Source organism: Lepidochelys kempii, chromosome 3 (assembly GCF_965140285.1).
Source record: "Lepidochelys kempii isolate rLepKem1 chromosome 3, rLepKem1.hap1, whole genome shotgun sequence".
Classification (NCBI taxonomy): Eukaryota; Metazoa; Chordata; order Testudines; family Cheloniidae; genus Lepidochelys; species Lepidochelys kempii.
Genome location: NC_136382.1, coordinates 103,599,127 through 103,622,255, shown reverse-complemented (window position 1 = coordinate 103,622,255; position 23,129 = coordinate 103,599,127). Strand labels below are relative to the sequence as shown.

The window sequence follows — 23,129 nt, the reverse complement described above, 5'->3', positions numbered from 1 at the left end:
AGATTGCATCTAGGAAAGGAGATTTTTTTTCAGTGTGATATTGTCAGGAATTACACTGTAATGGAATGGCTTCAGAAATAGACTTCTGGGATTCTGTATGGTAATTTTCAATAACCATGCACTACATTTTCACTTTGATTCACTACTGCCTTAAAATGAATTGTGTATATACCCATAACAAAGTCAGCTATTTATGTCATATCAGAACATGCCATCTTTTAACCTATCATCATTTAGTTGTGCCAAATAATTACTCATTAGACATTTCAGTATAATAACAATTAGGATGCTTCCTGTTAGCTCAGCAATAATTATCTCATGGGTTAATAACTGAGATGAATGATTAATGACAAACATTTTGCTGGATGTTGTATTTGAAATGTGTCACATTAAAGCAGTGGCTCCCAAACTTGTTCCATCACTTGTGCAGGGAAAGCCCCTGCCGGGCCGGGCCAATTTGTTTACCTATCGCGTCAGCTGGTTCGGCTGATTGCGCCTCCCACTGGCCATGGTTTGCTGCTCCAGGTCCATGGGAGCTGCTGGAAGCAGCAGCCAGTAAGTCCCTCAGCCCGTGCTGCTTCCAGCAGCTCCCATTGGCCTGGAGCAGCAAAGCGCGGCCAGTGAGAGCCGCGATCGGTCGAACCTGCCGATGCGGCAGGTAAACAAACCGGCCCGGCCCAGCAGGGGCTTTCCCTGCACAAGCGGCAGAACAAGTTTGGGAACTACTGCATTAAAGCATTCACTTATTATTGTTCCATCAGCTCTAGTAATAAATGACTTAGATTTGGACTTGGTTGGCTCTACAGGTGCTGTAGGATCATTCTGCAACATTGTGACATCACAACAAAACATCCCATGGTGCAGACATAACAAAAATATACCATGACATTGTGGAATGATTATGTTCTTATTTGTAAAAAGAACAGGAGGACTTGTGGCACCTTAGAGACTAACCAATTTATTTGAGCATAAGCTTTCGTGAGCTGTAGCTCACTTAAAGCTATGCTCAAATAAATTGGTTAGTCTCTAAGGTGCCACAAGTCCTCCTTTTCTTTATGCGAATACAGACTAACACGGCTGTTACTCTGAAACCTGTTCTTATTTGTGAGAAAACAATTTTTCAGGATATTTAAATGCTCCTACAATTATAGCTTCCAGAATGTGATAAAATCTTGGATAATCCTGCAAAAGCTGAGGTTTCCACCTCAGAGTTTGTTTATCCCAGGAGATTGTTGTTATAGTATTTTATGAATAGGAAACACCCACATTGTGTCATCTAAATAACACATGGATAGGTGTGTTACTCACTCTGCAATCCATGCTAAAAAAATTCTTGTAACGGATGATTTTATGCCAGTCAGGGGATAGCCACTAGGCTGAGAAGTGAGAACCACTTTGTATGAGGATTGAGAGTTAAAAGGTTACAGGAATAAAACAAGGATGGAGAGAAGCAGCTGGGAGGAGAACAGGTGGAGGATGGAGGAGGGTGATGCAGCAGCAGCAAATGGTAATTCGTGGATGGTATCGATCCATTGCTCGTGTTTGTGGTTTTTCTATGCCAGTGGACTCTTTCAATAAAAATAGAGATGGGTCACTCATTTATTTTCTATTTATTAACTGGATTTCTAGTATACTGGAAAAATTTCCCCAACTTTCCTCTATTATTTGAATGTAATTCCGAAAACTGCTTACAGTATCTGAATGGAATTCTTAACAGCACTTACAGGCACTGATTTTCAAAGGGTTTTACCAGACACAATCCCTGGGGAAAACAGCGACTTAGAAATTTCACTTTCTGCTTTAAACTGCAACTAGATCAACCACTTTACATCCAGCCAGCCTGCAGAAGGAGGTGGAGTAGCCATTGTATTCCCTTCCAGCTCAAATGCAGGAAAACCCCACTAAAATCAAAATGATTTGAATATGTCCATTTAATCTATGAGACCACAGAGACAAAACTGAACTGGACATCCTGCTAATCTATAAGCCACAAGATATCACTGGCTTCCCAGAGGAGCTGGTAAAATACACTTTCTGACAAGGTGATGAAGTTCTTAAGAATCAACATCAGACTCATTGTCTTGGTAGATTTCAGTATCCACATAGATGAAGCCTCTGTTATGACAGTCCAAAGCCCTTTACCCAAACACTCCACTTTGGTTTCTCCTAGGTGTTATTTGCCCCCCAGCTGGCTGTTACTAGAATGAATTTTTGGACTGGGCATGGACATCAGAAATGCAAGAACCACCATCCTATCCTGGTCAGATCTTTGCTACCCCCAGGCAGAAACTCTTCCCATTGCAAGGTCAGAAGAAACCACCACCATGGTCCATCCACAAATACTCTCTCAATGCCTAGCTGAATCCAGCACCTGAATGAAAAGCAGCTAGTTAAAACTGAATGCAGGTAAGAATAAGGAAATGTTCACGGACAAAGAGTTATTTACATGAGGGAACCCACAGCAGTTAAACTTTCCTGCATGCATAATCACTTTTGTTCTTCAGTTTGGTTCTTTGTCACACCCTGCACCCCACTTTTGGGTTTGGAAAGGGGGAGAGGTATGCTTCTGATTGTTATGTCACTCTGTAGCCTTTAGGTTTCAGAGTAGCAGCTGTGTTAGTCTCTATTCACAAAAAGAAAAGGAGTACTAGTGGCACCTTAGAGACTAACCAATTTATTTGAGCATAAGCTTTTGTGAGCTATAGCTCACTTCATCGGATGCATTCAGTGGAAAATACAGTGAGGAGATTTATATACACACAGAACATGAAAAAATGGGTGTTATCATACACACTGTAAGGAGAGTGATCACTTAAGATGAGCTATTACTAGCAGGAGAGTGGGGAGGGGGGACCTTTTGTAGTGATAATCAAGGTGGGCCATTTCCAGCAGTTCACAGGAACGTCTGAGGAACAGTGGGGTGTGTATGTGGGGGGAAATAAACATGGGGAAATAGTTTTACTTTGTGTAATGACACATCCACTCCCAGTCTCTATTCAAGCCTAAGTTAATTGTATCCAGTTTGCAAATTAATTCCAATTCAGTAGTCTCTCGCTGGAGTCTGTTTTTGAAGTCTTTTTTTTTGTAATATTGCGACCTTTAGGTCTGAAATCGAGTGACCAAAGAGATTGAAGTGTTCTCCGACCGGTTTATGAATGTTATAATTCTTGACATCTGATTTGTGTCCATTTATTCTTTTACGTAGAGACTGTCCAGTTTGACCAATGTACATGGCAGAGGGGCATTGCTGGCACATGATGGCATAGATCACATTGGTGGATGTGCAGGTGAACGAGCCTCTGATAGTGTGGCTGATGTGACTGGGTCCTATGATGGTGTCCCCTGAATAGATATGTGGACACAGTTAGCAACGGGCTTTTTTGCAAGGATAGGTTCCTGGGTTAGTGGTTCTGTTGTGTGGTGTGTGGTTGCTGGTGAGTATTTGCTTCAGGTTGGGGGGCTGTCTGTAGGCAAGGACTGGCCTGTCTCCCAAGATTTGTGAAAGTGATGGGTCATCCTTCAGGATAGGTTGTAGCCTTTAGGTCCTTTGGGCCATTATGCTATTGATGTGTAAATAGCCATGGTGACAAAAAATGTACATATCCATGCTCTACTGTCCAGAAGATTGCACCTCATCTTATCAGACACAGACCTGGCCAGGGTGACCGATGTATTTGTGACTCTTGGGCTTGATTACTGGAACTTATATCTAGGAACAAAACCACACACCCTGAAAAAGACCATTTGCTCAGTAAACCTGTGCTCCACTCGGGATTTGATCCAAAGCCCACTGAAACCAATGGGAGCCTTTCCATTGACTTTAGTGGGGTTTGGGTTAGACTATCTCTGCATTGGCTCCCAATAAAATACAGAGTCCGGTTCAAGGTCTGTCGTGATAGTCAAAACCTTCCATTTAATTGTTCCTAGCTACTTGAGAGATTGTCTCTCCATCCACCATGTCCTCCTACAACTGCTATGATCCATTAAAACCATGAAACTGTCAGCCAGTAAGGGGAGGTCCCGAGTGTGAGAAACAGAAGTTTCACAGGAGCTGGTGCTAAACTATGGAGCGAGAGATAAGAGTGACCATGAACACACCACCTCCCAGACTAAAGTTGCTTTCCCACAATAATTTGTGCAGAGAGAGAAAAAGAGAAACAAAGATCCTACAAACATAGGAAAGAAAGAAAAATATTTGAACAATTTTAATTCCTTGGGAGATGCTCAAATACTATAGTACTGATGAGAGAAAGAGACAGAGAGAGAGAGAATGTGGGAGGTGTCACATTGAGTTTCAGATCTGTGAAACCCAAAGTTCTATGAAAAGTATGGTACAAGCCTGGGGACTATGTCAGATTGGGAAATCATACTTGATAAGAATGAGATTATTGAGAAATATGGAATTACGGAAAAGGGGAAATCATACTTGATAAGAATGAGATTATTGAGAAATATGGAATTATGGAAAACTTGGGAACCTTAAGAATGTGACTGAAGGAGAACGATCTGCTGTCTAGTAATTAAGCACAGGAAAGCAAACACCTCTGGGGGTGCAGGGCATAGGCTAATGCAGAGCCTGATCTTGCTTCCAAGGAAGCAAACAGAAAAACTTCAGTGGGAGCAGGATTGGGCCCTTAGCGAGGACATTAAGAGCTATTTACATAGCAGCAGCAGTGGAAGAGAAAGACCACCATCCAAGACAGGTAATTGTATATGTGAGTTCAAAGGAGATTTTGCATTAATGTTTGTTAACAGACAGGAGATGGAAAACAAACCTATTGGGCAGAAAAAATGGATATTAATTACTTCGCTCAGCTAGAGCACCTGTGCAAATATCACCATCCCTATTCAGGTAAACCTGAGCACTCCATGGCTGATATATGACAATGCCGATTAGCACCTGACCACTTCACAGGGAGCACAGAATAAAACTGGCAGGTCTGCAAAGCAAAAAAGAGAGATTCTAGGGAGAGAAATGGAGACAAGGGACTTGTCTATACTGACAGCGCTGCAGCTGCACCAGTCAGCTGCGCCCTGTAGCTCTTCTTCTAGTTACTCCACCTCCCCAAGAGGTGGTAGCTCACTGGTCGACATAGCGCTGTCTACACCAGGGGTTAGATCGGTATAACTACGTCACGCAGGGGGGTAGATTTTCCACACCCCAGAGCAACATAGGTAGACCCACATAAGTTTGTAGTGTGGATCAGGGATAGAGTTGTGGGGGAACTGGTTTGCTCATGAGATTTTTTGAGATTTTGAATTGTTTCCCATCCCAGAGCAGGACAAAAAGTCAAAACTTTGAAAAAATTTGGCAAACCAAAAATCAGATTTTTTTTTTGATTGGGTCAATCGAACATTACATTTCCATAATTCTGAAATGTTTCATTGTGATTTTGACCTTTTTATTTTATTTTTTACTAAAAGTCAATATGGGATGTTTCAACAGTTTCAAAATGCACTCCATTTTGTGTTTGTTTTGTTTTTTATTTGGGGGGTTTCGTTGTTGTTTGCTGTTTGTTTTCCAAAACCCGGGAGATTCGTCAAAAGGGACCCTTTCCTGCAAACAGTTTCTGTTTAAAAGAATCAGTGTGTTCTGACCCAAAAAAAAAGGTCTAAAAATTCCCCACTAGCTCTCGTGGGAACCCCTTTCAGAAAGACTGAACTTCACAGACATCAGGGGCTGGAACACTGATTCTATGATGACAAGAAAGCCACTTTTCCCACCATGCACTGATCTTGGAGCAGCACAATAGCATGCTACTACTTCCTAAGCACTGCAGTGGGACTCAGGAGACCTGAGTTCTAGTCCTGGCTGGCCTGCTGGGTGACTGTGGGCAAGCCACTTCATCTCTCTGTGACTCAGTTTCCCCAGCTGTAAAGTGGTAATAATGATATTGACCTCCTTTGTAAAGTGCTTTGAGGTCTAGTGATGAAGAACACTATATCAGAGGTAGGTAATAATAAGGACATGGTCTAATTCTTCTTTAGAAACCTAAATAGGGACTTAGATGCTTTACTCTAGGCACCCAGTTAAAAAAAATTATGTCAGTAAAGGTGTGTGTGAAACCAAGAGAAAGGCTTGATAAAGAAAAGAATTGGCAAGTCACCTTGAAAAATGCCCCCCTCCTTTGGAAATACAAATCTATAGACCATGGAGAGCATGTTCGATCTCTGGCTACATTCAAGATACAGGGACAAAGCCATGCAAGCTTACTCCATCCACTCCCCACGATTCTCAAGCAAGTGCACAACACCTAATGATCAAAGATGACAAAGAATGCTAAAATCTAAAAGAATCAGCACAGACCCCTGACTTTACTCCATCACTACAGAGAGGTTAAAGAACAATGGGACCAGTATAGTCTCTGGATCATGTTTAGATCTGGAGCTGGATTAATAGAACTCAGAGAAACTAGACTTCTGATGCCAGTGTCACAACATAGAATCATAGGGTTGGAAGGGACCTCAGGAGGTCATTTAGTCCAACCCCCTGCTCAAAGCAGAACCACTCCCCAATTTTTGCCCCAGATCCCTAAATGGCCCCCTCAAGGCTTGAACTCACAACCCTATGTTTAACAGGCTAATGCTCAAACCACTGAGCTACCCCTCCCCCAAACACAGGAGGGGAGTCAGAGAAAGAAACAGTGACCTGTTTCCACCCAGTTTCAAACTGGGAACCTTTCACGTGTTAGGCGAATGTGATAACCACTACACTATGGAAACCCAACTTAAAAACAGGGCTGTTTCTGCCTCATTCTGAATCAGGGACCTTTCGTGTGTGAGGTGAACATTACACTACAGAAACAAAATGAGAGTAAGGAAGTGTTCCTTTTTCCTACAGCTATGTAGCTCCTAGCTGACCTCAACCTCAGATTAACATGAGGTTTATTACAGGTTAAGCAAAACTGTTATGTGACTAGCAACAACTGAGCAGGACAGAATCAAAATAGCCAAGCAAAGTGTCAAGGGCATCTCTGGACCCATCATATCCAGCACCAGCTGGTCGTAGCTTATTTGCAGCAGGTTATTAGAAGTGTAACACAACAAAAACAAAACAAACAAGAAGATATGATTGATTTACAACTTTCTTGCATCACTCCAGATAAATACATAAAATTGAGACACTACTATATTTATGCTTCATCTTTTGCTGATTTGGAGCTATAATTGACCCTGCAGAAGTATTTTCCCTCTAACAGTCATACGCCTCCTCAAATTTCTAAGCTGTCAACATACAGTGCTGAGAGCTTATTAAAGATTACAGATGACTGAATCATCATGAAATGATTTTTGAGAGCTCCAGGCAAGCATTTATAAAAGATGTTTCACAGACGGAAAAAAAGAAGGAAAGCCCCTTTAGCACTGATTGGGAACTATATGTAGGGCATCAGAATTAAAGCCTAGAAACTAGGTTTGTTTCAATTTGTGCCCATCAGAGCTTTGCTGAACAAGACAGAGAAACGCTGGCAAGCAGCCACTGACGAGACAGTACTGACAGGAAATAAGGGGAAACACAGTAACAGACAAGCGTACTGTGTCTAGTTGATTTCACAGTTACATAGAAAGAAATCCCAATGCAGGGGACTATTCCATATACTGCGTACGCTGATTTCTCACAGGGATAATTGCTGATTTGCAAAGAAGTACCAGGATAGAAAGGAAAATTTATATCAAACCACAGATTTCAATGAGATCTGGAGAATTGAACTTGGTGTTCAGGAGAGAAAAATAAAATAGGAAGAGGATCTATTGCAATAAAAACGTTGTGATGGAGCACAATGGCAAATAAATACGTGAAACTAACTGAAGGGAAAGTAAGTGGAGAGGAATCTAGCTATGGGAGGATAAAAAATGAGTTCACAGCATCAAACTGAGGAGAACATTTTCAGGCAAGATTTGTACGTGGTTACATACTCTAACTGGTCACGTAGTTAGTTGTTATTATTAACCATGTTTATTCGGTGATGTGCCTAGGGACTAAGGGCATGCTCTGGAATTTAAATTTGACCGTTAGAGCAGCGGAGAGGGGCTGGGTCCAGGGCTAGAACAGCAGCTGGGGCTGGGGCTGGAGCAGCGGCTGGGGCTGGGGCAGTGAACAGCAGTCAGTCGCTGGGGCTGGGGCAGCAGCTGGAGACTGGGTCCAGGGCCGGAGCAGCAGCTTGGACTAGGTCTGGGGCTGGAGCAGAAATATATATATATTTAGATGAATCCTGGGGGGAGGGGGATACACATGCTTGTTGCCCCTTCTGCACGTTCTTGCCAGGGACTAACCAAGAATGGGCCCCATTGTTCTAGACATTGCACAAACACAGAATAGTAGCTGGTTCCTGCCCCTGAAAAGCTTACAATCTAAACAGTCAAGACAGAAGAAGGGTAAGGAAAAGGGATGGACCAGAGCGACCGACGTGATGGCAGAAAATATCACGTTAGTTCCACAGTTGGTTTAATTTTTTTGGGCTGGATTTAGTAGAGGGTGGGATAAACTAAACAGAAAGACAAAAGAAGGGAGGGGATTAGGGGGTGGGGGGACAGGGACAGAGTGGGGTTATGAGGGAGGGGGAAGAAATTCGGAGGGGTAATGAGATGAAGGGACTGTGAGCAAAGTGGTGGGAGGCGGTTGTAGCAAACAGCCAATCAGCATAAGCAAGTTGAAACTGTAGAAAATATTATCGGTATCCATGGGTCCCTAATGAAACTGTTTTGCAGCTGCTCTGCCAGGTTCAGTGTCTGTCTGGCTCCTCCCTGCAGTTTCTTTCCAAAGGTCACATTGCTGGCAGGATGGGCGACACCACCTGGGTCCTAGTCCCCTCTTCATCTGAGTGTGGGGAGTGCTGGGCAGAATCTGAGGCCACTGGGATTCTCAGGTGGAGGCACAGCGTGGAAGGTTTGCAGTTGTGTTTGAGCACAGAGATCAGAGTTTACACTATGTGTTACCCCCCATATATTTATTGTACTTTATTTAGTGTATTTATTTATTTGTTTTCTTTTGTAGAATGATCTAAACACTGGTACAACAAATATAAAAATACATTCCAAAAACTACAGATTTGATCCATATAACCACTAAATCCTCTGCACTCATCCAACCCAACCCAACAGTAACTTTACTTACTTCAACCCACTCACACCCTCCCTCAACAGCCTGGGGAAATAGAGAATGACACAAAGGTCAACAAATTCAAGCTCTGTGAAACCAAGGGGAGAAGTGTGCTCCAGTTGAGGGTCTCTCACTGAGAGCTCCTTCCTAGAAATACTCTTTCCATATAAAACTGAGGGCTCCTAGCTACAAGTACCTCAATTGACCTCTACAGCTGTAGTATCACATGAAGAGATGGGAAGGCTCTAAACCATTCATGTTCAGCCTTTGGGACTTAAAGGTCAAAAGCAACACCTTGAATTGCACCCAGGAATGAAGTGGAAGCCAATGCAGCTCATGGAGCATTGCGGTAATGTATGCCCTGGGAGGAGCCCCAGGCAACAAGCCAACAGCTATGCTTTGCTCCAGTTATAATTTCCAAAGATTCTTAGAGTGTAGCCAAATTTTGCAGTGTTCAAATTGTGCAAGGCACTTGGCAGAATAAATTAAGAGACAAATTTCCTGTCCTGAATAATTTACAATCTAAATTTAGACATGACATTACAAATGAGGTGACACAGCAGAAGTGATTAGAAGGTATGAGGAGAGGATGTCTTTCCTTCCATATGGGACAGTGTGAGAAGATGGATGAAGTCAGGAATGGGAGAAATGAATGAAGAGCTCATCAAAGCTCTTGTTATTGATGGGGTGGAGGAGCAGAATGGGGTACCAAATAGGAGAGAAGCTCAAAGAGGTAGGCCAGGCTGAGTCACAAAGCCAGGAAAGCCAGAATAAGTGGTTTGAACTTGATGTGCTGGGCAATGACACGCCAGTGGGGGGAGGAAGATGATTTTAGCGGCACCATTTTTGGACAGTCTGAAAAGGAATGATGGATCAGGATGGCAAAAGAGGAGAATGTTGCAATATTAGCCATGCCTTGCAAATGGCCATATCAAATACAAGACCTCCCCAGAGATCACTGCTGCCAAGTGGTCTTCTACAAGCACGGAGTGGGGACCAAGATTTGCTGTTTCTGTGGATATATTGACAGGCAGCAATAACACCCAGAACAGGAAAGCAATTGTGCTATACAATGAGGCTTTTGACAGGAAACACATAGGGACTGATATTTTACAGAAACGTATCCACATTAATAGCAGAACCTTATAAAGTGGCTAAAAGCATGAGAGAATCTGATGCCATCCAGAAGAGATAGAAGTTAGACACACATGCATTCACACACCTACTCAGAGATTGTGGATTTTCTAGTAAATTCAGTGATAAATGTTTACATCTTTCTCACATATCAGATATACATGTTCATGCTTCTCCCACAACCACGGTCAAAATACAGGTATGCAAATCAGTGCAAAAGGGGATGAGGAGGGTGGAGAACATGAATAAATCAAGTCTGGGAAAGTACATATTGCCTAATTTTGAACTCACTCACGCTGTGGATTTAAAAATTCAGCCTGAATTCAAATGCAGTTGGGTTTGTGCTCCATTAGAAGAGACTGTAAAAAAGGCAGCAGAGATTGGAGTGATAAACATTCTCCTGGGAAAAACAGATTCAGTATGCAGCACATAGCCACCCCCCGTCCCCGCTGCCACCCCGACCCATTTGTGGCGGCCTACCTTCTTGGGGATGTTCTTCTGTCCTAATACATATCATAGACTTCCCTCCAGATAACAAACATGGGCTAGATCCTCAGCTAGTGTAAACTGGTCTAGTGCCACTGATTTCTGACATGATATATTTTTAAAAGGTGAATCATCCCTGGTGAAAATGGGTTTAAATTACAGGTGGAAACTTTGGGGACTAGAAACAGTTTTACAAGCCTAAAATATTTTGTGAGGTTCTCAAAAGCTCAGAGTTTATAAGGCTCACCTACCACTAGTAAGCAATAGAAACATCTTGCCCAAATGAGCAAATCCATTGTATTCTTCCCTCTTGCTTGATAACCTAAGAAACAATCACTGCAAGTTAAACCTGCCAAAGATGCGGTTTTACCTCATGTAAGTCCACCTCTTTTCCTTGTTTCCAGTTCTGCAGAACCAGCTTTTGACTGTCCTCTGCACTAGTATGGATGGGGAAGGATAGTCTTTCCTCACCTTATGCTCTTCACAATCAAGGACCAGTCACAACTGTAGCCCTTGAGCACAAGGGCTGTGTGAGGCTAACAAGAAAGGGAAAAATCCAGATAGATGTTCAGCCAGAGAGGAGACCACACCCATGTAAGGAAGCACGCTTTGAACCCTGTAGCAAGGACCGTGATCCCCCTCAACACCAGACAGTTCCTCAATGCGTCACACAAGGTCTCCCATAGCTTTCAGTGAGTTATGGATGCCTCGCAATAGCCCTAGTGTGATTCAATTTCTTAAAAGCAATATAGTGCCTAGAGCTGGTTGAAGGAAAACAATGACCAGCTCTACTAGAGCGTTTTAAAGGCTGGGGAGGTATATGTTAGGATATAGATATTCAGGCCTGTCTGCAAAGGCCTATACTTTAAGAATTTAGGTGTATTCTTATCACTTGGCTAGTTCTAGAGGTATAAAAGAAAGAATCAAAATCACTGTCTGCTGGTGTAAGGGCCTTCTCTTAGTGTGACAGTCTGAGGCCCTGTTCTTAGGTTAAGGCCTTTGGCTAAGCAGCAGAGGCAGCCATAAGCTAGGAAGCGAACAATCACATCCTCACATTCCAAACTAGTCACATTGAAATAAGGTGCTGTCACGGTTCCTCCCCCACTCTGAACTCTAGGGTACAGATGTGGGGACCTGCATGAAAAACCTCCTAAGCTTATCTTTACCAGCTTAGGTCAAAACTTCCCCAAGGTACAAAATATTACCCCCGTTATCCTTGGACTGGCCGCTACCACCACCAAACTAATACTGGTTACTGGGGAAGAGCTGTTTGGACGCGTCCTTCCCCACAAAATACTTCCCAAAACCTTGCACCCCACTTCCTGGACAAGGTTTGGTAAAAAGCCTCACCAATTTGCCTAGGTGACTACAGACCCAGACCCTTGGATCTTAAGAACAATGAACAATCCTCCCAACACTTGCACTCCCCCTTTCCTGGGAAATGTTGGATAAAAAGCCTCACCAATTTGCATAGGTGACCACAGACCCAAACCCTTGGATCTGAAAACAATGAAAAAGCATTCAGTGTTTTACAAGAAGACTTTTAATAAAAAATAGAAGTAAATAGAAATAAAGAAATCCCCCCTGTAAAATCAGGATGGTAGATATCTTACAGGGTAATTAGATTCAAAAACATAGAGAACCCCTCTAGGCAAAACCTTAAGTTACAAAAAAGATACACAGACAGAAATAGTTATTCTATTCAGCACAATTCTTTTCTCAGCCATTTAAAGAAATCATAATCTAACACATACCTAGCTAGATTACTTACTAAAAGTTCTAAGACTCCATTCCGGTTCTGTCCCCGGCCAAGACGACTACAGACAGACACAGACCCTTTGTTTCTCTCCCTCCTCCCAGCTTTTGAAAGTATCTTGTCTCCTCATTGGTCATTTTGGTCAGGTGCCAGCGAGGTTACCTTTAGCTTCTTAACCCTTTACAGGTGAGAGGAGCTTTCCCCTGGCCAGGAGGGATTTCAAAGGGGTTTACCCTTCCCTTTATATTTATGACAGGTGCTATTGGGCTGTTAGGCACTATCAGGACAGGATTGTATTCCTATCACCTCCAGAGAAAGGGAAGTGCCTAGAAAATGTAAAAGGAAACTTAGTTTGATAGCATCCTGTCTGGCAAGAACTCACTTATCAATAGCTGGGATGTGAAATCCTCACTTCTGTACTGTCTTGTCATTATAGTTCCCACTTTGCTATTGTTTGTCTGTATAATCTCTGTCTGGTTCTGTGATTGTTCCTGTCTGCTGAATAATTAATTTTGCTGGGTGTAAACTAATTAAGGTGGTGGGATATAATTGGTTACATAATCATGTTACAATATGTTAGGATTGGTTAGTTAAATTTCAGGAAAATGATTGGTTAAGGTATAGCTAAGCAGAACTCAAGTTTTACTATATAATTTGTAGTCAATGAGGAAGTGAGTGGGTGTGGGTGGGAGGGGATGGGTGTGTGGGTGGGGGAGATGAGAACAGGGAATGGGGGTAAGAAAATTGGAATAATGTTTGGCTAAGGGCAGGAATGGGAACAGGGACACAGGTGTAAGGCTCTGTGGTGTCAGAGCTGGGAAGGAGGATACTAAGGAAGGAAACTGGAATCATGCTTGCTGGAAGTTCACCCCAATAAACATTGAATTGTTTGCACCTTTGGACTTCGGGTATTGTTGCTTTCTGTTCATGCGAGAAGGACCAAGGAAGTAAGTGGGTAAAGGAATAAGCCCCCTAACAGTATAAACCACTGATGAAAAAATTCTTCCTTTTTCAAAATGGAAATGTTGTGTCCCTGATATCTGATTGCTATCCTCCTTACTTTTGTATGTCTATAATCTCAAAAGTCAGATCCTTTCCCTCTTCTCAAGGAGACCATCTTTGCCTCCCACAATGTTTCATGTGGGAGCAGAACAGGTGACATCAGTTCTGAGCAAATCTATGGAAAACAAGTGTTTCCCAAGATAGCGCTGGCCTGAAGAGAGCACCTCATCTCAAGCACACTGAATGACAACTGAGACCACATTTGTAGCATTTGCATTTGTGTGTCTGCTAGGTACAGAAAGAAAAACACAACTGAGGCAAAACCCAACTCCCATGAAAATCTAAAGGACTCTTTTTTGTTTACTTCAGTGGAAATCGGATGAGGTTCTTGGTTCTTGTAACAAAACATTCAATTTATGAGAACAACATCTAGTTATTGGAAGAAATTCAATGCAAGTGTACATACAGCCAATAACAGTAGAGCCTTATGCCTCTCACTTCCTCAGTCCTCTTTCCAGCTTCAGGATCTTACTTCCCAATACCAATTCTACAGATATACAACAACAATTTCCCTGCTGTGTTCCTATTGTGCTACAATAAATGCCAAAAGATACCTACAGTCCAGAGAGTGCAGAATAGCTCTTCTGTTTACTAATTTAGAATCAGATCAGAAATGACTTTCAGCATATGCATGTATGTACTTTGTGCCTGTTAATCAACCATCTTAATGCATTTATTAAATGCAAGGTCCTTGTGGTATTTAAAAATGTGATGCCCTATGAGGCCATCCCTGGCATGTGGAGAACAGGAAATAATCTCCTTGTTATCAGAGCTGTGATTCTTGCCCTGGCAGATAGAGACAGAAAAGCAGACTCCTGCCATCTTTTCTCAAATGCATTCCAACATGGAGGCCTATTGCCCTGTGACTAACAGCTTTTACTTTGAAAAATATCCACCTGCATTCAAATAAGCCCTGATGTATTATCATGGCAATATGTGTTTTAATCAGACTCCCTGAGTGGAGCTTTCAGGGAAGGGTTGTTTTGGAGGCATTCCAAAAATATATGGAAATAAAGAGGAAAGATATAAGAGCACAATGACTCATGACACTTGGGGTGTAACTCTGAGGGCAGAGGGTGTCTCCTAGCAGGAAACGGAAGAGCAGATGAGCTTTTGAAATGAGTTTGGAGAAGTGATGTGGGAACATACAGTAACTCTACAAAATAAACATCCTTGGTCATTACATTGCTCTTCATTTACTCTCTCCACTTACAATATTATGGTCAATCTACAACGATGTATTTAAACACCCCCTCTAGCAAGTGCATATGACGTATTAGGCAATATAACTGCTGATTCCATACACATTTCTTTTCAAATAATACCCACTCTAGTCATGTTCATGTCAGGCTGACCCCAATGCATGGGGCAAGGGGTGGGGGCAAGGACGATTCACTGTCAGAATTAGAAAGCTGCCACCTCCTCCTCTTTTAAATCCTTCTTTGAAAACTGCCTTTGGACTGGCAGCCCCCTGCTGCTATTACGACCATTGAGATGATTAATTTATGCAAACATATCCAATCTTTACTGTTATCTTGTCTCCCTCTCCCCACTTCAGCACTTTTTTGTTCTGTTTATCCATCTGTTTCGTCTTGTCATAATTTTAGCTCTCTGGAAGGAGAAATATCTTTGTTTTAGTCAGGTGTACAATGCTTCCTAATCCCTGACTGAGACCTCCAGGCACCATCGCTATAATCATCATCACCATCACCATCACCACCACCCCAAAGGAATATTCAGGTGTCAAGGTGAGTTTGTTTCCTTCCTCCTGACAGAGTCCATTTAGGACCATTATTTTTGAACTCAAAGGCAAATGATCTTCAAAATCTCTAGAACTGTGTAAGCAGTGAGGGTACAATCTCTGGATGTGTGAGATGTTGCCTAGTAATCTGTGGCTCTGTGTTACTAGCCTGTAGTTTTCTGAGTGTATAGTATATGAGGTTTTTTGTTTTGTTTTGTTTTGTTTTGGGCAAAGGTAGAGCTTACTGAAGAGGGATAACATTTAGTTTCATGACCTTTATAGTTCCATTCTATATTTTCAAACTTCTCTGGAAAGACATCTGCTTCCATTTACTCAGAGGCAGCTCCCACTTTTCTGGCTGAGTAATACATATGGATATGGATATACCAAAGAGGTGGAGTTCCGATCGGGCTAGTGATCAAAATTACTTTTAGGATAGAGTTTGAGGCTTGGGTTTCAGGCCAGATCACGGTTTCTTTTGTCTTTGGATTTAGTGGCTCCAAAATCTCAGTGATGTTGGGCCTCAACTGATCTTGAAAGATTTCTGCCATTTGCATGGTGGGAAAAACATCTTACAAAATCAACTGTTCTTTTCAGATTCTTACCACGATGGGTTGAACCCTTGCTAAAAGAACTATTCCTGTGAAATTTTGGCTGTAACTGGAAAACAAACCTGTTTGGAACTAAAGCCTTAGGGACAGGTTTTTAGTGTTTTATAATGCCACCCCTCATTGTAGCTGGGAGTTCAAATATGAACTGCCCAAATTCAAAGGATTTTGGTTTTGAGGGTCCTTAAAAATTCATTTAAAAGAAAGAGTCACTGAGAAGGTTTTATCTCTCTCTCTCTCAAACCTTTTTTTACAAAGCACAAATTAACCAAGAAGGGGAGAGAGGCCATGAGGCCTTTTTGCCCAGGATATGAATCACCTCATTAACCAGTCTTTTTCTGCTCTATTTTTCTAAACAGTTTATATCTGGAGCACAGCTGTTTTGAAGATGAAATCAAAGGGAGGATCTGGGTCGAGTGTTTAACCTTATTGGTATTCTCAGCAGAAAGGCAAAAGACTGAATGATCATAGAGAATGAACTACCCTTCCATCCCCAGAAGTTATTGCTCCAGCTCATAGTTGAGGCACATTGATGGGAAAGCCTGTACTGCTGGAGCCTTTGCTAAAGCATTTCTATGGATAAACTGTGGGTTTCACTCCTAACATTGACAGGCTGCCACCTTTCACTAAATTATCTACAAAAAATAACCTTTGGTCACAGCATGTTCTGCATTTTAAGAGACCAGGGCCTCATTCTTTCAACCAAAATTATCTGTTTCTATTTCTACCCCAGGGTTTCTGGTAAATCACAGTTACATTTGTTAGTGAGTGAACAGGTAAAACAAGAACATAGGGACACACCTGAGGCACTTGGTCCAGAAACCTCCCTTCCTTCTCTCTACATGGAGAGCACAGATTGCAGCTGGGAGAGAAAACTTCACTGCCTCCTGCCATTATCTAATCTATCTATCCAGCTACCTACTTACCTGCCTTCATAGCCCTTATCCTACTCTGACCTCCTCCCAAGTATGAAAGAAACAAGCAATATTAAGGTCCACATAAACACATAGGGAGATGGAGAAATAGAGAGTTAGATAATGGCAGGAGGCAGTCAGATACTATGATAATTAAGAAGGGAGATAATGGGTATTAGCTTCTCCATATTAAAGTTGCAAGCAACCTTCATTATAAAACCATATATTTTCCCCAGCTGTAATCTTAACTTGGCAAATCCACTGGACTTGAAAATTGCCAGGTTTTTCTGAAATGTTTTATTAAATTGACTGAGTAGTTTCAAAGATTTTAAAAAGGCTTCTTTCTGAAAACTGTGCAGCGTCGATTTTTTTCTGCACCTCCAGGTCTGCTCAGCAAAATCAATTACACCACAAAAATTGAAATGCACTTTGTACAGATTTTTATATTGACTTATGTAAGAGGCATGTGGACAGGGGCAGAGTTGTAAACTCTTTAAAGCGAAAACTAGGCATGATTCTCTGTTAATGATACTGACAGGGAAAATAACATGTTCATGGAGAATATTTTCCACCAACGATCTCTATACCAGCCAAAGCTATTTATTTAAAAATAAAAGGAAATTCAAGTAAGTATTTAGCCTTAAGTCAACAAGTATGTTCTGTTACTCTTTTAGAATCTTCAAAATGTAAACAAAAATACTAGACAAAGCTTTGCAATTCTCTTTTAACAGTATTGAAGCAGGGGGTGGGGCCAAAGTCCAGGCCCCCGTGTCTCTCCCCTCCCCCTCCCACTTCTAGGGAGCTTCCAGTGCTCAGGCCCTGACTCCCTAGATGCTGGAGTCACTTGCCACCCATGGAAGGAATCACCATGTGCTCAGACTATAACCATTTTACTCACTGGTGAGCAGATAATCACAGTGCAGTCAATGGGGCTGCTTGTGTAAGTAACTGGTTACCAGTGGGAGTATGGAGGTCCCCATCTGGCCCCAAGTGAGGAAGATACTTTCCCGAGGAAAGTTATTCTCATGGTGATCTCAGCACCAACTTACACACTCAGATTCTGCAAGGACACTCAGTTGTGATGGTATGGCACAAAGTGTTTGCAGCATCTTCACCAGCTCTCCAGTAATGCAGTAAAATGGGAGTCTTGCAGAATTCAATTAATTCACCTCATAAAACCCAACAAAGAGAATAATTAAATTAATTGTCTCAGGTCTTTTCAGAATATCATTCCATGAGCTTTCCTCTCAAAGGCTGGATTTTAACTGATTTTTGGTGCTTCAGTCACTGATGAATCTAAGTCACAATTGATGAGCATGCAGGTAGAAAGCAGAGTTCCCTCTAGGAAACTCATACTACTATAACTGCGAAGTCTTGCCACATATGCTCAAATTCCTTTAAGGGTGAAAAAGCAGATGAAATTTCTTCTGTGTACCACTGTGCAAATTATATTACTGAAAAATATGGATGCTGCTTGCTGCTTTCTTTTGATTAAATGAACCCAAGCAGGCTGTACTTGGGGGTGGGAGGGGAAAGGGGGTATTATTGGCACCCTGCTAAATCAGCACAGGAAAACAATGAGAGCCCATTCTTCCTAATGGCCAGTATCTCTCACTTCCTTTTGAAGTGTTAAGAGTTCTGTGAATTGGATTGCTCTCCTCTGATGTACTGTAGGTTAAAGTTAGCAAGGCTGATGTTATGCATTCCAATATAGTCATTTATCACTCATGATATGAAAACTAAAGGGATGATATAACGCTCATTGCTGCCTTGCTGGACATGCTGATATATTACATGCACAGGCAGCCAGCAAGAAAAATGTTATATATTTAATATTCTGACATAGTTACATACACATACGTATATTTAGGTCCTGTCTCTACTCCAAATAATTTGCAATGAGTGCTTTATTCAGTGAATGTAGTTCTTTTTTTGTTCAGAAAATATCCATGAACAGATTTTAATTTGCTTAGTTTTATTCATGATTTGAATATATTCAACATTTTAAAAAAAATTCTTTCGTCTAGGGACAAATAGTGACTATTCAACACCTGAGCTGTGCTGCTTAGTTGTGACTGGTCAAAACAAGCTACATGTCCCTCCTCCTTGATTGGATGAGCGTGCAATCAAGGAATCAGCCAGGAATTCCAGCTAGTAGGAACAGCCTGCAGAAGCAGCCAAAGCCAGGACATTCAGAGAACTTCCTACAGTTTAGATAGGACTTTCTGTACCCTGTGCTGATAAGCTGTTTGCTCCAGTTCTCCCACTCCCTCACGGGTCTCTTCACCTTAGCTTCATCCACACCTACCCCTCTTCCTCCCTGCCCTGACCCCCTCACTCTCCCTCCCTTCAGTGTCCCCTCTCCCTTCACTTTTACTTCCATGTACCTTATTCTCTCTTAAATAAACCCACCCCACAATAAATAAATAAATAAATAAATAAAGTATGGAACTAACATGGCAATTGCTGCCATCAGTAGTTCATTCTGTATGTTCTACCCCTCACACAACCTGTGTCTGTCTTGTCTATTCGGGGCAGGGGCTGTCTAGTACTCTGTGTCTGTACCGTGCCTAGCACAATGGGGTCCCATTCTTGTTAGTCCTTAGTCACTGCCGTAATAAATGTGATTAATAATAATAATAATAATAATAATAATAATTCCCGCATGAATACTTGTATGTGCAAATTTAAAATTTTTGCTCCATGAATATTCAAGCATGGGACTTTGCAATTTCCTTTCTGTGAACAGTTTCACCTATAAAACCCAAGTGATCTAATGTTTGCAGAACAAGAACCCAAAAGGTATGTGAGCAGAACCAAAGTGAATTCATAAGGAAAAGCTCAAGTAAATATTACTGGAAAGAAATCCCTTGCGTTCTTTTCTCAACTCTAACTACAGACATGGTGATTTTCTCAGCTCTAACTACAAACATGGCACATACATAAGTGACTCCTAACAGAGTTAGATCACTGCCTTACAGAACCATATTTTGGCTTCTGCCAAGTTCAGGGGCAACCACATTCCCAGATCCCCCAGCAACTGCATTGTGTTTGTGGAGCAGAAGGGACCTTAGAAATTGCCTTCCTGTAGGGCTTGCATGATTTACCTGTGATAATTATAAAGTCTCCATTACTGTAGTATCTGAGCACCTCACAATCTTTAATGTACTTAGCCTCACAACACCCCAGTGAGATAGGGAGTTATTAGTATCGCCATTTACAGGCAGAGACCAGAGAAGTTAAGTGGCTTGTACAGCATCTCACAAGAAGTCTGTTGCAGAACATGGACTTGAACCCACACCTCCAAGGCATAGGCTTGTACCATAACTGTGGAACCTCCCCTACTAATGAGCAAGCCGATGATGATCCAACAAAGTATTTAAAAATGTGCTTAACTTTAAGCACATGAGTAATCCCAATGGAGTGGATGGGACTATTCATGTGCTTTAAATTAAGTATGTGCTTAAATGTTTTGCTGGATTAAAGCCAGGTGTTGAACATCTTGCAGGTGAAGCTCTTAGTGTCTGAATCTTTACCATGCAGTTTTTTAATAGAAGCTGTCCTCCTTTAGAAGCCGGATCATTACGAGGCCAGCCACAGGGGAAAGTAATTAAATGTGATAGAAGTCATGTCTTCTAAAGAAAGATATAAGGTATTTGATTCACAGACCTCTTTTTAGATGAATGCTTTAGATCATCTTAATTTTAATTAGATTTTACATTTTAATTATCTTATGGTCTGTTGATGTGAGTAAATGCAAAACTCCACTTAAGGAGGGGAAAATGGGTCAGCTTAACTAAAGATTTCCAACCCCCACCAGCCCACTTTGACCACATGACCTTAATAAGTCAGAAGCAACTCAGAGGGCTTGTCTACACTGGCAATGCTAAAGTGCTGCCGTGCTCTAAAAACTCCACCTCCACGAGGGGCGCGGCTCCCAGTGCTGGTGCACTGTCCACACTGGCGCTTTACAGCACTGAAACTTGCTGCGCTCGTGGAAGTGTTAGTGAATCAAGGAAATAAGTTCTGAGAGAGAGATAAATCCCACCGATAACCCTCACGATGCCTATGTTCTTAAGTCCAGCATCTTCATAATCGTGTTTCTGTAATGCTTGTCTGCCTTCCCCCACTGAATTTCTCACCCTCTTACTTTAAGGCCCAATCCTGCCATGTGGCGCATGCAGGTGGACTACTGGATCCACAGGGATTCCTCGCAGGCACAGAAATTCACTTGCACACTACAAGTTGCAGGATCAGGGGCCCTTAAGTCTTTGAGATAGTGACTTTGGGTTCAATTGTCTTCTCACCGTAGTATGAGTTAGGTGTAAAGTCAGTGGGCTTACACCAGTGTAAAAGCAGTGTAAGCAAGGTGAAAATCAGACTAAAGACTGGTCTACACTACAAAGTTAGGTTGTCTTAACTATATCACTCAAGGCTGTGAAAAATATCACACCCTGTATGATGTAATTAAGCTGAGTTAAGCCTCAGGGTAGAGATTGCTAGGTTCATTGACCAAGCTACCCCTTGTGGAGAGGTGGATTTTCTACAGCTGGGGAAGAACCCCTTCTATCACTGCAGTAAGTGTCTGCACTATAGCGCTACAGCCAGTGGCTATATATGCAGTGCATGCATTGCATGTCCCAGAATTCACAAAAATGTGGTCAATCTGGTGGCCTGCAGGCTGGATCTGGCCCATGTGACAATTCCATCCAGCCACCGAATGCACACTGTAGAACAAAGTAGCATCTTCTACACAGCGTGACCTCTCACAAACCTCATGTGCCAGGTCATACCAGCTGGAAGACACCATCTTGTGGAATGTCACTAGAAAGTCGGACCACCTAGGACAGCCAAGAGTAGAACTGAATCTTCCATGATAGAACAGAGCTAGCAGGACAAATTATTCTTTGTCAGGATGGAAAGTTTAGTGCAAAATTTGTTCACTAAAAAGTTGCTGTGTGCCTGACTAAAAATGTCACGGCATGCCACAGGATACAACCGCACAGCTTCAGCACCGTAGCTGTGCTGCTGTAGGATTCTAGCGTAGACATACCTTCATTGTCTTTTATTTCTATGCCATATGCATTTTGTGGAGCTGTATAAATAAACAACAATATAGCAATCATTAATCATAATAACAAATGCCACATCAGAAGACCACCATGGTTGGCACTAGAAGTAGGATTTCCAAAAGTGTATAAGAATTTAGGAGCACTAATGCCATTAGAAAAAAGAAAAGGAGTACTTGTGGCACCTTAGAGACTAACCAATTTATTTGAGCATAAGCTTTCGTGAGCTACAGGTCACTTCATCGGTTGCCAGCAGGAGACTGGGGTGGGGGGAGAGAAAACCTTTTGTAGTGATAAACACCCATTTTTTCATGATTTGTGTGTATAAAAACAAACTTCTGCTGTATTTTCCACAGTATGTATACGATGAAGTGAGCTGTAGCTCACGAAAGCTTATGCTCAAATAAATTGGTTAGTCTCTAAGGTGCCACAAGTACTCCTTTTCTTTTTGCGAATACAGACTAACACGGCTGTTACTCTGAAACCTGTCATAATGCCATTAGTTTTCAGTTAGACTTGTCCTCCTAAGTCCCTTAGATGTTATTGAAAATTTTAGCCTAAGGTCTTGTCCACGCTTCAAAAATAGCTGTTTACTTTTAACAAAAAAGTGCCAAAAAAAATTTTCTAAGAAAGAATTTCAGGTGCTCAATATTTCTAAATGTGTGGGTTTTTTTAAATTCAATTTTAATTGACTAGATGCCAAATTCAGATGTGATATGAAAGACAGTGAAGGTCAGTGGAAGTTCAGTGGTGACATAAACACTGGTGTGCATAGGAAACAGGTGCAGGGTGTAGAGTAGAAAAGTACTGTAACTTATACCAAATTAGGTATGCAAGGGAGTGTAAAATTAGTGTAGCATCTGTATTAAGGGGCAAGGAGGTATAAACAAGATGTCACAAGAAAAGCATCTAGCAGGAGAGTAAAGCAGCCTCCTGTACACACTTTAATTTACAGTGCAACAACCCAAACACTCCTGGTGTCAAATTCAGTATATTTAACAAAATATAAAGACATTTGAGTATGTAGAACAGTGTTTTTCAAAGTACTGGGTCGTGGCATATAAGGCTTTGGGTTGGCTGGCTCAGCACCCAGGGATCCTAGCGGTGTTAAAAGTCCCGTCGGCGGTGCTCACCAACTAAGGCAGGCTAGTGCCTACCTGTTCTGACACTGCGCTGTGCCACAGAAGCGGCCAGCAGCAGGTCCAGCTTGTAGGCAGGTGGTCCACGGGTCTCTGTGTGCTGCCTACAAGCTCCACCCCAAG

The 23,129-nt window shown here is 42.0% G+C and overlaps 1 protein-coding gene and 1 non-coding gene across 3 annotated transcripts in view; both read right to left on the bottom strand.

The window, feature by feature from the left end:
• The window catches only part of LOC140909032 (uncharacterized), a 116,897-nt gene that overhangs the window by 34,954 nt on the left and 58,814 nt on the right, over positions 1–23,129 (bottom strand). The window lies entirely within an intron of this gene.
• Positions 6,651–6,723, bottom strand: TRNAV-AAC (transfer RNA valine (anticodon AAC)). The gene has a single exon. It is a non-coding gene; the product is annotated as a tRNA-Val (tRNA).